The sequence below is a fragment of the Arachis hypogaea genome, chromosome 5 (genome assembly GCF_003086295.3).
Source record: "Arachis hypogaea cultivar Tifrunner chromosome 5, arahy.Tifrunner.gnm2.J5K5, whole genome shotgun sequence".
Classification (NCBI taxonomy): Eukaryota; Viridiplantae; Streptophyta; class Magnoliopsida; order Fabales; family Fabaceae; genus Arachis; species Arachis hypogaea.
Genome location: NC_092040.1, coordinates 17070485 through 17085395, shown reverse-complemented (window position 1 = coordinate 17085395; position 14911 = coordinate 17070485). Strand labels below are relative to the sequence as shown.

Genomic DNA, 14911 nt, shown 5'->3' with positions numbered 1-14911 from the left:
AAAAATTTTTCTTTTTATTTTTCGTTTTTTTTTTCAAACTATATTTTTGAAAAAATAAAATAAAAATACAAAAAAATTAGAAAATCATAAAAATCAAAAATATTTTGTGTTCTTGTTTGAGTCTTGTGTTAAATTTTTAAGTTTGGTGTCAATTGCATGTTTTTTTTTAAATCTTTCTTGCATTTTTCGAAAATCTCATGCATTCATAGTGTTCTTCATGATCTTCAAGTTGTTCTTGACAAGTCTTCTTGTTTGATCTTGATGATTTCTTGTTTTGTGTCTTTTGTTGTTTTTCATGTGCATCTTTGCATCCATAATTTCCATGCATTAAAAATTTCTAAGTTTGGTGTCTTGCATGTTTTCTTTGCATCAAAAATTTTTCAAAATATGTTCTTGATGTTCATCATGATCTTCAAAGTGTTCTTGGTGTTCATCATGACATTCATAGCATTCTTGCATGCATTCATTGTTTTGATCTAAAAATTTCATGCATTGAGTATTTTTGTTGTTTTTCTCTTTCATAATTCAATATTCAAAAATCAAAAAAATATCTTCTCCTTATTTTCCTCCAAATTTTCGAAATTTTGGGTTGACTTGGTCAAAAATTTTTAAAATTAGTTGTTTCTTACAAGTCAAGTCAAAATTTCAATTTTAAAAATCTTATATTTTCAAAATCTTTTTCAAAAATCATATCTTTTTCATTTTTTTTATAAATTTCGAAAATTTCAAAAATCTTTTTCAAAATATTTTCAAAATCTTTTTCTTATCTTTTTATCAAATTTTCGAAAATTAAGCTAACAATTAATGTGATTGGTTCAAAAATTTGAAGTTTGTTACTTTCTTGTTAAGAAAGGTTCAATCTTTAAGTTCTAGAATCGTATCTTGTAGTTTCTTGCTAGCTAAGTAATTTTTAAAATTAAATCTTTTTCAAAATATCTTTTTCAAATATATCTTTTTATCTTTTATCTTATCTTTTTCAAAAATTTTATCTTTTTCAAAATTTGATTTTAAAATATCTTATCTACCTTCTTATCCTCTTATCTTTTTCAAAATTTGATTTCAAATCTTTTTCAATCAACTAACTAACTTTTTGTTTGTTTCTTATCTTTTTCAAAACCACCTAACTATTTTTCCCTCTCTAATTTTCGAAAATTCTCCCTCTCTTTTTCAAAAATTCTTTTTGTTTTAAATTTTAATTTTAATTATATTTTGTCTTTGATTTTTGAAAATTACTAACCTCTTTTTCAAAAATTATTTTCGAAAATTTCTCTCCCTCTCTTCTCTTCTTCTATTTAATTATTTAATTACTAACACTTCTCTTCACCTCTCTTCATCCAAATCCGAATCCATCCCTCTTCTTTCTTATACCCCTATCTTCTTCTACTAACATAAAGGAATCTCTATACTGTGACATAGAGGATTCCTCTTTCTTTTCTTGTTTTTTCTCTTTCATATGAGCAGGAACAGGGAAAAAGGCACTCTTGTTGAAGTTGATCCAGAACCTGAAAGGACTCTGAAGAGAAAATTAAGAGAAGCTAAATTACAACAATCCAGAAACAACCTTTCAGAAATTTTCGAACAAGAGAAGGACATGGCAGCCGAAAATAATAATAATAATAATGCAAGGAGAATGCTTGGTGACTTCACAAAGCCAACGTCCAAGTTTGATGGAAGAAGCATCTCCATTCCTGCCATTGGAGCCAATAACTTTGAGCTTAAGCCTCAACTAGTTGCATTAATGCAACAAAACTACAAGTTTTATGGACTTCCATCTGAAGATCCCTATCAGTTTTTAACTGAGTTCTTGCAGATCTGTGAGACTGTAAAGACGAATGGAGTTGACCCTGAAGTCTACAGACTCATGCTTTTCCCTTTTGCTGTAAGAGACAGAGCTAGAATATGGTTGGATTCACAACCTAAGGATAGCCTGGACTCCTGGGATAAGCTGGTTACTGCCTTCTTGGATAAATTCTTTCCTCCTCAAAAGCTGAGCAAGTTGAGAGCGGATGTTCAAACCTTCAAACAAAAAGATGGTGAATCCCTCTATGAAGCTTGGGAAAGATATAAGCAGTTGACCAAAAGATGTCCATCTGACATGTTTTCAGAATGGACCATATTAGATATATTCTATTATGGTCTCTCTGAATTTTCGAAAATGTCACTGGACCATTCTGCAGGTAGATCTATTCACCTGAAGAAAACGCCTGAAGAGGCTCAAGAACTCATTGACATGGTTGCAAACAACCAGTTCATGTACACCTCTGAGAGGAATTCCGTGAATAATGGGATGTCTCAGAAGAAAGGAGTTCTTGAAATTGATGCTCTGAATGCCATATTGGCTCAGAACAAAATGTTGACTCAACAGGTCAACATAATCTCTCAAAATCTGAATGGATTGCAACATGCATCCAACAGTACTAGAGAGGCAGCTTCTGAAGAAGCTTATGATCCTGAGAACCCTGCCATGGCAGAGGTTAATTACATGGGTGAACCATATGGAAACACCTATAACCCATCATGGAGAAATCATCCAAATTTATCCTGGAAGGATCAACAAAAGCCTCAACAAGGCTTTAATAATGGTGGACGCAATAGGCTGAGTAATAGTAAGCCATATCCATCATCTTCTCAGCAACAGACAGAGAATTCTGAACAAAACACTTCTAATTTAACCAATATTGTCTCTGATCTGTCAAAGGCCACTTTCAGTTTCATGAATGAAACAAGATCCTCCATCAGAAATTTGGAGGCACAAGTGGGCCAGCTGAGTAAGAAAGTCATTGAAACTCCTCCCAGTATTCTCCCAAGCAATACAGAAGAAAATCCAAAAGGAGAGTGCAAGGCCATTGATGTGATCAATGTGGCCGAATGCACTAGGGAGGAGGAGGACGAAAATCCTAGTGAGGAAGACCTCCTGGGACGTCCTTCAAGCAAGAAGGAGTTTCCTATTAAGGATACAAAGGAATCTGAGGCTCATACAGAGACCATAGAGATTCCATTAAATCTCCTTCTGCCATTCATGAGCTCTGAAGACTATTCTTCCTTTGAAGAGGATGAAGATGTGACTGAAGAGCAAGTTGCTCAATATTTAGGAGCTATCATGAAGCTGAATGCCAAGCTGTTTGGTAATGAGACTTGGGGAAGTGAACCTCCCTTGCTCATTAATGAACTAGATACTTGGATTCAGAAAACTCTACCTCAAAAGAAACAAGATCCTGGCAAGTTCTTAATACCTTGCACCATTGGCACCATGAGCTTTGAAAAAGCTCTATGTGATCTGGGGTCAGGGATAAATCTTATGCCACTCTCTGTAATGGAGAAGCTGGGGATCATTGAGGTACAACCTGCCTTGTTCTCATTGCAATTGGCAGATAAGTCAATGAGACAAGCTTATGGAATGGTAGAGGACGTTTTAGTAAAGGTTGGAGGCCTTTACATCCCTGCTGATTTCATAATCCTAGACACTAGGAAGGAAGATGATGAATCCATCATCCTAGGAAGACCTTTCCTAGCCACAGCAGAAGCTGTGATAGATGTCAACAGAGGTGAGTTAGTCCTTCAATTGAATGGGGACTACCTTGTGTTTAAGACACATGGCCATCCCTCTGTGACAGAAGAGAGTAAGCATGAAGAACTTCTCTCAGTTCAGAGTCAAGAAGAGCCCACACAGTCAAACTCTAAGTTTGGTGTTGTGAGGCCACAACCAAACTCTAAGTTTGGTGTTCAAATTCCATATCCAAACTCTAAGTTTGGTGTGGAGACAACACACTAAATTGACCTGATCACCTTTTAGCTCCATGAGGGCCACTGTCAAGCTATTGACATTAAAGAAGCGCTTGTTGGGAGGCAACCCAATTTTATTTATCTAATTTTATTTTATTTTGTTTCTTTGTTATTTTTGTGTTTAATTAGGTACATGATCATGAGGAGTCACGAAAAAATCAAAAAAATTAAAAACAGAAGAAAAAAAAAATTTCACCCTGGAGGACGCACGGGCTGGCGTTCAACGCCCAGAAGGTGCATCTGGCCGGCGTTCAACGCCAGAACAGAGCACCATTCTGGCGCTGAACGCCAGAAACAAGCAACAACCTGGCGTTTAACGCCAGGATGTGCACACAGAGGACAAACTGGTGCTGAACGCCAGAAACAAGCATGAAACTGGCGTTCAACGCCAGAAACATGCATTACATGGGCGTTTAACACCCAGAACATGCACCAATGGGCGTTTGAACGCCAGAATGGTGTGCCAAGGTAATTTACATGCCTATTTGGTGCAGGAATGGAATTCCTTGACACCTCAGGACCTGTGGACCCCACAGGATCATCTCAGGATCTGTGGACCTCACAGGATCCCCACCTACCTCGCCCTCTCTCTTTCCATTCATGGTCATCCCTTCTATTTTTCATTCATCACCTCCATCTTCTTCTTCTTCTTCTCTTCTTTCTTTTCTTGCTCGAGGGCGAGCAATATTTTAAGTTTGGTGTGGTAAAAGCATAGCTTTTTTTTTGCTTTTCCATTACCATTAAAGGCACCTAAGGCCAGAGAAACCTCAAAGGGAAGACAAAAGCTTCCACCTCTGAGTCTTGGGAGATGGAAAATATAAGCCGTCATAGCTCAGTGGTATAACATGTGGCTGCAAATCAAGAGATCCCTGAGATACCTCAGGGGATAAATTGCCCTCCACACAACTATTGGGAGCAAATAATGTTAAAAACACCAAAATCACTAGGGATCATTCAACAGAAGCAAGGAAGAGACATAGAGGAGCTCAGAAAGCACCATTGGACCTTCAAGAAGGTGCCACCCTCACTCAGGTGGATTCATTCCTTGTTCTTTATTTCTTTCTGTTTTCGTTTTTAATATTGTGTTTATCTATGTTTTGTGTCTTTACTCCATGATCATTAGTATGTAACCATGCCTTAAAGATTATGAATAATTCCATGAATCCTTCACCTCTCTTAAATGAAAAATGTTTTAATTCAAAAGAACAAGAAGTACATAAATTTCGAATTTATTATTGAATTTAATTTAATTATATTGATGTGGTGGCAATACTTTTTGTTTTCTGAATGAATGCTTGAACAGTGCATATTTTTGATCTTGTTGTTTATGAGTGTTAAAATTGTTGGCTCTTGAAAGAATGATGAACAAAGAGAAATGTTATTGATGATCTGAAAAAAAATCATGAAATTGATTCTTGAAGCAAGAAAAAGCAGTGAAAAAAAAGTAGCGAAAAAAAAAATAGAAAGAAAAAGAAAAAGCAAGCAGAAAAAGCCAATAGCCCTTAAAACCAAAAGGCAAGGGTAAAAAGGATCCAAGGCTTTGAGCATCAATGGATAGGAGGGCCCAAGGAAATTAAATCCAGGCCTAAGCGGCTAAATCAAGCTGTCCCTAACCATGTGCTTGTGTCATGAAGATCCAAGTGAAAAGCTTGAGACTGAGTGGTTAAAGTCGTGATCCAAAGCAAAAGAGTGTGCTTAAGAGCTCTGGACACCACTAACTGGGGACTCTAGCAAAGCTGAGTCACAATCTGAAAAGGTTCAACCAGTTATGTGTCTGTGGCATTTGTGTATCCGGTGGTAATACTGGAAAACAAAGTGCTTAGGGCCACAGCCAAGACTCATAAATAGCTGTGTTCAAGAATCAACATGCTTAACTAGGAAAGTCAATAACACTATCCAAAATTCTGAGTTCCCAGAGACGCCAATCACTCTAAACTACAAAGGAAAAAGTGAGATGCCAAAACTGTTCAGAAGCAAAAAGCTACAAGTCCCGCTCATCTAATTAAATTAATATTCATTGTTATTCTGGAATTTATAGTATATTCTCTTCTTTTTATCCTATTTGATTTTCAGTTGCTTGGGGACAAGCAACAATTTAAGTTTGGTGTTGTGATGAGCGGATAATTTATACGCTTTTTGGCATTGTTTTTATATAGTTTTTAGTAAGTATAAGCTACTTTTAGGGATGTTTTCACTAGTTTTTATGATAAATTCACATTTCTAGACTTTACTATGAGTTTGTGTGTTTTTCTGTGATTTCAGGTAAATTCTGACTGAAATTGAGGGATTTGAGCAAAACTCTGAAGAAGGCTGACAAAAGGACTGCTGATGCTGTTGGAATCTGACCTCCCTGCACTCGAAATGGATTTTCTGGAGCTACAAAACTCCAATTGGCGCGCTCTCAACGGCGTTGGAAAGTAGACATCCAGGGCTTTCCAGCAATATATAATAGTCCATGCTTTATTCGAAGATTGACGACGTAACTTGGCGTTGAACGCCAAGTTCATGCTGCTGTCTGGAGTTAAACGCCAGAAAAACGTCATGATCCGGAGTTGAACGCCCAAAACACGTCATAACTCGAAGTTCAACTCCAAGAGAAGCCTTAGCTCGTGGATTGATCAAGCTCAGCCCAAACATACACCAAGTGGGCCCCGGAAGTGGATTTATGCATCAATTACTTACTCATGTAAACCCTAGGAGCTAGTTTATTATAAATAGAACATTTAACTATTGTATTAGATATCTTTTGACCATTTTTAGTCTTTTTCATTCGGTCACTTGATCATGGAGAGGGCTGGCCACTCGGCCATGCCTGAACCTCTTTTACTTATGTATTTTCAACGGTGGAGTTTCTGCACACCATAGATTAAGGGTGTGGAGCTCTGCTGTACATCAAGTATTAATGAAATTCTATTATCTTTTATTCAAATCTCTCTTATTCTTATTCCAAGATATTCATTCGTACCCAAGAACATGATGAATGTGATGAGTTAGATTACCCTCATTATTATTCTCACTTATGAATGTACGTGATTGACAACCACTTCCGTTCTACATGCAACAGAGCTTGAATGTATATCTCTTAGATTCCCCAACAGAATCTTCGTGGTATAAGCTAGATAGATGGCGGCATTTATGAGGATCCGGAAAGTCTCACCTTGTCTGTGGTATTCCGAGTAGGATCCTGGGAATCCGGAAAGTCTCACCTTGTCTGTGGTATTCCGAGTAGGATTCCGTTAATGAATGACTGTGACGTGCTTCAAACCTGTAACCTGCTGGGCGTTAGTGACAGACGCAAAAGAGGGATTCTATTCCAGTAGGGGAGGGAACCAACCGGTGATTAGCCGTACTGTGACAGAGGAGCATTAGTTTTCACTGCGAGGATGGGATGTAGCCATCAGCCATGGGTGATGCCTCCAGACTGGTTAGCTGTGCGAGTGACAGCCGCATAGGATATTTCCCCGAGAGGATTGAAAATAGCCACAGTTGATGGTGAACCCCTAAACAAAGTTTGCCATGGAAAGGAGTAAGAAGGATTGAGTAGAACCAGTAGGAGAGCAGGCGTCCTTGAGCTCTACAGCATCTCCATCCGCTTATCTGAAATTCCCACCAATGAATCTGCATAAGTATTCTATCCCTTTTATTATTCCTTTTTATTATTTACTCCAATAATCACAATTACCCTTTAATCTCCCTAACTGAGAATTGCAAGGTGACCATAGCTTGCTTCATACCAACAATCTCTGTGGGATCGACCCTTACTCACGTAACGTTTATTACTTGGACGACCCAGTACACTTGCTGGTTAGTTGAACGGAGTTGTGTCCACTCGTGCCAAAAATCCTAAGTTCCACAATTCTATAGTAAATGCAAATCAAAGAATAGTGATCACAATTTCGTCCACCAGTCACCGTTAGAGATGAACGAGCTAAAGTCTCAGTTAGAGGATTTGTTGGGAAAGAATTTTATACGACCAAGTGTCTCTCCGTGGGGTGCTCCAGTTTTACTGGTGAAGAAGAAGGATGGGAGTATGCGGCTCTGTGTGGATTACAGGCAACTGAACAAGGTTACAATAAAGAATAAGTACCCATTGCCGAGAATTGATGATCTCATGGATCAGTTACAAGGAGCTGGAGTTTTCTCCAAGATCGATTTGCGATCCGGTTATCACCAGATAAGGGTGAGGGATGAGGATATCCCTAAGACCGCTTTCAGGACTCGTTATGGTCATTACGAGTACACTGTAATGTCTTTTGGGTTGACGAATGCTCCTGCAGTGTTTATGGATTACATGAATAGAGTTTTCCGTCCGTTTTTGGATAAATTCGTTGTTGTCTTCATTGATGACATACTGATTTATTCCAAGACTGAAGAAGAGCATGCGGAACACTTGAGCACCGTGTTGCAGATTCTAAAGGAGAAGAAACTCTATGTAAAACTGTCGAAGTGTGAGTTTTGGAAGAGTGAGGTGAAGTTTTTGGGCCATGTGGTGAGTAAGAAGGGAATAGCCGTAGATCCAACTAAGGTGGAGGCTGTGATGGATTGGAAGCAACCAACCACCGTAACAGAGATAAGGAGTTTTCTGGGTTTAGCTGGCTATTACCGAAGGTTTATCAAGGGCTTCTCACAGATAGCTTTGCCAATGACAAAGTTAACCCGCAAGGACACTCCGTTTGTTTGGACTCCTGAGTGCGAGGAGAGCTTTCAGACATTGAAGAAAAAGTTGACCACTGCACCTGTGTTAGTGTTACCCGAGGCAAATGAGCCATTTGAGGTGTATTGTGATGCCTCATTGAAGGGTTTAGGGTGCGTGCTGATGCAGCATCATAATGTGGTGGCGTATGCCTCACGACAGTTGAGACCTCATGAAGTTAGTTACCCTACGCACGATTTGGAACTCGTTGCGGTTGTGTTTACCTTGAAGGTGTGGAGGCATTACCTCTATGGGGTTAAGTTCCAAGTCTTCTCTGATCATAAGAGCTTGAAGTACCTCTTTGATCAGAAAGAGCTTAATTTGAGGCAGAGAAGGTGGATGGAATTGTTGAAGGACTACGACTTTGAGTTGCATTACCATCCGGGAAAGGCGAACGTAGTGGCGGATGCGTTAAGTCGAAAGTCATTATATGTGGCTTGGATGATGCTTCAAGAGGAGAAGTTGTTCAAGGGATTTGAGAGTCTGAAAATTGGTGCTCGAGAAGTATCCGGAACCTTGTGTTTGAGCCGATTAGAGATCTCAAGTGATTTTAAGTCCGAACTCCTAAAGGCTCATCAAAATGATGAAGCGTTATGGAAGGTGTTACCGGCTATTGAGCAAGGAAAACGGTGGAGGGTGTCGGAAGAAAAAGATGGGTTATGGAGATTCAAGGGTAGAATCATTGTGCCGGATGTTGGCACTTTGAGGCAAGATATTTTAAAGGAGGCACACAAAAGTGGATTCTCCATTCACCCGGGAAGTACTAAGATGTACCATGATTTAAAGGCGATGTTTTGGTGGCCGGGTATGAAGAATGATGTGGCGGAATATGTTTCAAAGTGCTTAACTTGTCAAAAGGTAAAGATTGAACATCAAAGGCCTTCCGGGATGTTGCAACCTTTAGAGATTCCGCAATGGAAGTGGGAAAGTATTGCAATGGACTTTGTGTCTGGATTGCCAAGGACTAGGGCTGGCTTTGATGCTATTTGGGTGATTGTGGACCGACTGACGAAGTCAGCTCACTTTTTGCCCATTCGGATGACTTACACCCTTGAGGACCTAGCACGGTTATACATAAAGGAGATTATGAGACTTCATGGTGTACCTGCTACTATAATCTCTGATAGAGATCCTCGTTTCACTTCAAGGTTTTGGGGTGCATTTCAGAAAGCTTTTGGAACCCGATTAAGCTTGAGCACGGCTTACCATCCTCAAACAGATGGTCAATCTGAGAGGACAATCCAAACACTAGAAGATATGTTGAGAGCTTGTGTTTTGGACCAACCGGTGAGTTGGGATCGGTATATGCCATTAGTGGAGTTTGCATACAATAATAGCTATCATGCGAGCATTGGAATGGCTCCGTATGAGGCCTTGTATGGGAGGAAATGTCAATCTCCGCTATGTTGGTATGAAGCGGGAGAGAAAAGCTTGTTGGGGCCGGAAATGATAGCTGAGACTACTGAACAAGTCAAGAAAACCCGTGATAGGATGCTTACAGCGCAGAGTCGTCAAAAGAGTTACGCCGATCAGAGGTGAAAGCCCTTAGAATTTGAGGAAGGAGATCATGTTTTCCTTAAGGTTACTCCGACCACGGGAGTAGGTAGGGCGATTAAGGCAAAGAAGTTGAATCCTCGATACATTGGTCCATTTCAAATCCTAGAGAGGATTGGACCGGTGGCGTATTGGATGGCTCTACCACCTCATCTTTCGAATCTGCACGATGTGTTTCACGTGTCGCAGCTTCGGAAGTACACTCCTGAGGCTAGCCATGTGTTGGAACCTGAGTCGGTTCAGTTAAGGGAAGATTTGACGCTTCCAGTGGCTCCAGTCAGAATTGATGATACTAGTATCAAACGGTTGCGTGGAAAAGAGGTTTCATTAGTCAAAGTGGCATGGAGTCGAGGCGGTGTTGAGGAACACACTTGGGAACTTGAGTCGGAGATGCGAACGGACTATCCGCATTTATTCTCAGGTAATTGCATTTGAATTTTGTGGGCAAAATTCCCAATTAGGTGGGTAGAATATAAAACCCGGTTAATTAACGGCTAATTAACCCATAAATGAGAATTTATTCTGGAAAGCCTAAAATGTGATTTTTATGGCTAAATGTGATAGAGGAGATTGAGACGAGAATTTTGGTACCAATTTTATAGAATTCGGACCAAGATTGGACCGAACGGGCCAAACCGGGCCAATTGGACCCAAACTGGGCCCTTGGCCCAACATAACTTAACCAAAACCCTGGTTTTCAGCACTCTCTCTCCTCATTTGTTACACACACAAGCTGAAATTAGAGAGAAAGGGAGGAAGAACACTCTCTCAAGTTCTCTCCCTTGGTTGATCTTCAAACCACCATAACTTTTGATCTAGAGCTCCGATTGCCGCTCCGTTTGCGGCCACGCGTTCACCGCGGAGAGCTCTACAAAACCCATACAATTAATCTTGAGGTAAGCCACGTTTTGCTCTTCGAAATTCCAGCCTTGTTTTCGAGTTTTATGAGCAAAAATGTTGAGATTTTGGGTTCTTTGATATTATAGGACCCAAATCTCTTGAAGGAGAAGGTTAATCTTGTCTCCTTGGACCTTGGGTGTGGTAAGATTATCAACCCTAGTGTAATTTGTGATTTTATGATGTTTGGGTTTTGAGATGTTGTGTATGGGTATGATGGTTGTGGCTTAGGTTGTGTGTGTGTGGATATTGGAGCTTGATTGGTGATTTTGAAAAGCTTGGAAAAGGTTTGGTGGTGAAAAATCTGTTCTTGGAGGTGTTGAGGCCTTGAGAGCTTGTGGATAGGTGATTTGGAAGTGCTCCGGTTGAGCTTGGGAAATCGGCTAAGGTATGGTTTCGGTTTCCCGTATCTAATATGTAATGTGGTAGGAAATACGTAGGCTAGAGGCCCTAAGATAGGCATTGAATGGTTGATGTTGTTGAATGATTGAGATATATGATGTGGTCATATATGTGATGATGATTAATGATGCCTTGAGGGTATGATGTATGAGAAATATGCATGTTGTGATATATGCTTGATGATTGATTATGGTTGAATTGTGGGTTGAACCATGTTGATGGTGAGTATGATATTGATTGTGTACAATGATGATTTATTGGAATTGGTGTTGTTGAGAATTGGCATGAGTAAGAGTATATGATATGTCAATATATTTGAGTTTGAGCCACTTGGGTGAAGTGGGTTAGAATGATGAGATAGTGATTTTGTATATTGTGGTAAAGTGTCAATGTGTGAGTTGAGGAGGCTTGATGTTGAAATTGATGTATTTTGATTGATTTCAAAGGAAAGGGATGAAAATGGCATGTTTTGATTGATTTTGAAAAGAGTTGGAAATGGCTTGTTTGCAAATGGCACTTTGTGGTTTTTATGAAAAATATGGTTTTTGGGCATACTTTGGTGGGACATAACTTGGACTACGGATCTCTGTTTTGTGCCAAATCTATTTAGAAATGAAATTGGATCCGGGATGTCCATGCCGTTCGAAGAACGGGTGAAAAACGATTTAAAATGAGAAAGTAATGTCCGTTGGAAGATTGGGGTTTAAATTGGTGAATTCTGCAGCTTTTAACTTAGAAAATTGTTAGCAGAATGACCCCTTGCGCGTGGGCGCACTTGGTGCGTGTGCGCCGTTCTTCCGGAAAATGCCATCCACGCGTGAGCGTGATGTGCGCGGGCGCGCCGATTGTGCTGCACCCAATGCCCAGCCATTTTCCAGAGAGTTATGCCAGAATTGTGCCAGTGTTGTGCCTGGGGCACGAGGACACCCACGCGTACGCGTGGTTGACGCGTGCGCGTCGATTGGCAAATTTTTAATCCACGCGTTAGCGTGCATGACGCTTGCGCGTCGATGAGTTTTTGAGGCCATCCACGCGTGCGCGTGGAGTGCGCGTACGCGTGGACCTGTTTTCATCCCAAAGTTGATTTTTGAGTTTTAAAAGCCAAATCTCATACTTCTAAGCCTCCGATCTCACCACTTATATCTTAAATCATTATGATATGCCTAGCTATTAGAAAAGGGCTAGTGAATGTGGTAACTTGCGAGTGAAGCAAGGGAAAAATGAATAATCAATGAGGATCATTGATGATTATGTGAGATGTGGAGGATGGTGGTGGAAGTGCTTGTTATGCCATTGGCCGAAGGGCCGTAATTGTTTATGAATTGGCTGGTTCTGGATTGAACCGTGAGCCGGAATAGCTGTGTATGCTATGAATATTGGCTGGTTATGGATTTAACCGTGAGCCGGATGGCTGATATGGATGTTGATCCATGGATGAGAATTCATGCATGTTTATGCTGAATTATTGATGATTGTGATTTGCACTTCCACTATCTGAGATACGAGTTTCCCTGGGTAGTAGCAGTGGCTAGCCACCATGTTCTCCAGATTGAGACTTGATACTCTGTTGACCCTATGTCGTAAGTGTGGACGGGCACTGTGAAAGCACCCCCGTATATATTCACCAGTGAGGGTGATGGATATAGATCATGATTATGATCAAGTTTATGACGAGTATAACTCGAGTTGGGGATGCATGACAGAGGGACAGTCCAATGGTTAGCGACCAGGACTTGTCGAGTTGGCTCTATAACCGACAAGATGATATCATCAGCCACTAGGAACAGGCATTCATTATATGCATACTAAATGAATTGTTTGAGATTGCCTATTTGACTGCATAATACTCGCTAATTGTCTAAATGCCTTAACTGTTCCTATTTGTATATTCTTTGTTTGATATAACTGTGTTTGCTACATTATACTCCTGCTGGTGGTTGGGAGGTCTGAAGGAATTGGAAAGGGAAGTATTAGTTAGACTGAAGAATCTTTAGTCAGATGCCCTTTATGGTTTAGCTTGTTTATAAGCGTTGATATTATCTGGAGGAAGTTCTAGGATTGCCTTTGGCTTTCCTCCATTATTATGTATTAGATATGTGGAAGCTGTTACCATGCTGGGGACCTCTGGTTCTCACCCATGCGGATTTTGTGGTTTTCAGATGCAGGACGTGAGGTTTCTCGCTGAGGCATGCTGGAGACTTCTAGATTTGCGAAGATCCTTGTTCTCGGGGCTATGTTTTGGTTTATATGTTTTGCTTAGATACTTTTATCTCCATTAAATAATACAAACTGTGATGACTCCTCTTATGGGAGATTTTGGAGAATAGGTTTTGTGTATTTGTGTCCCTTTGGGTTACCTTTGGGGTTTTCCTTATTTTATCATATGTATATATTGCTGTGCTCGGACCGGTTATCTTCGCAGCCGGATCTTGAGTCTTGATATTCTTGTTTTTGACACTCCTTGTATATATATAATTCTCGCGTTGGTTATCCTTGTTCGTTACGTTATCGATCGGAGTGTTGCGCTTTCGAGTTGCGGTTTTTGTTTACCCCTTTTTCTACAAAGGCTCCTAGTTATAATCAATCATTCATACTACTATATGTACTAAACTTTTATTTTAGAGGTCGTAATACCTTGCCATCTCTGAATTATGACTTAAGCATAAGACTCTGTATGGTAGGGTGTTACACTACATACAGCTTGCCATGGAAAGGAGTAAGAAGGATTGGATGAGAGCAATAAGAAAGTAGAGATTCGAAAGGATTCTAGCATCTCCACACGCCTATCTAAAATTCCCACTATTGATTTACATAAGTATTTCTATCCCTTTTTATTTTCTATTTATTATTAATTTTCGAAACCCATAACCATTTAATCTGCCTAACTGAGATTTACAAGGTGACCATAGCTTGCTTCATACCAAGAATCTCTGTGGGATCGACCCTTACTCACGTAAGGTATTACTTGGATGACCCAGTACACTTGCTGGTTAAGTTGAACGGAGTTGTGAGCTTCTCTAACAGTGCCTGGAACTCTTTTATCACAATTTCATCCACCAATATACATTTATAGTTTTTTCTCGCCTTTATTATTATATGTGTAAGAGGGATAGGAGTTGTAATGATATGTTTTGCGTGTACATTTATAAGTTGCTTGTAAAAGAATTTTTGTATATATATATATATATATATATATATATATATATATATATATATGCATGTTTGTTTTCAAACAAAAAGAACTTTTGGTTTTCCAAAGAAAACAACAATACGATTTCGAGTCAAAGGCTCCTATTTTATTATTAAATATATGAAATTCATCGTAATATCCTTGCTGTCATAGTTGTGCAGCTAGAAGCGTGACATTCTGGTAGTGAGGGTGTTACACAAATCATGCCTAATTGTAGAGGCCACTGCACTCAGGGAAGCTATCATTATGGCAAAAAACGTAATGCTTGGAAAGACTATCATAGAATTAGATAGCCGAATACTTGTTCAAGCAGTAAAATCAAAAGGAAAAAATTGGAAAATTGATGCAATTCTCAAAGATATTTTCTTGCTTTTGAATGATTTGCAGGATAT

The 14911-nt window shown here is 39.6% G+C and overlaps 1 non-coding gene across 1 annotated transcript; it reads right to left on the bottom strand.

The window, feature by feature from the left end:
- Nucleotides 1-1993: 1993 nt before the first annotated feature.
- On the bottom strand, nucleotides 1994-2097 carry LOC112804189 (small nucleolar RNA R71). The gene has a single exon (XR_003202809.1). It is a non-coding gene; the product is annotated as a small nucleolar RNA R71 (small nucleolar RNA).
- Between the last annotated feature and the right edge of the window lie 12814 nt (nucleotides 2098-14911).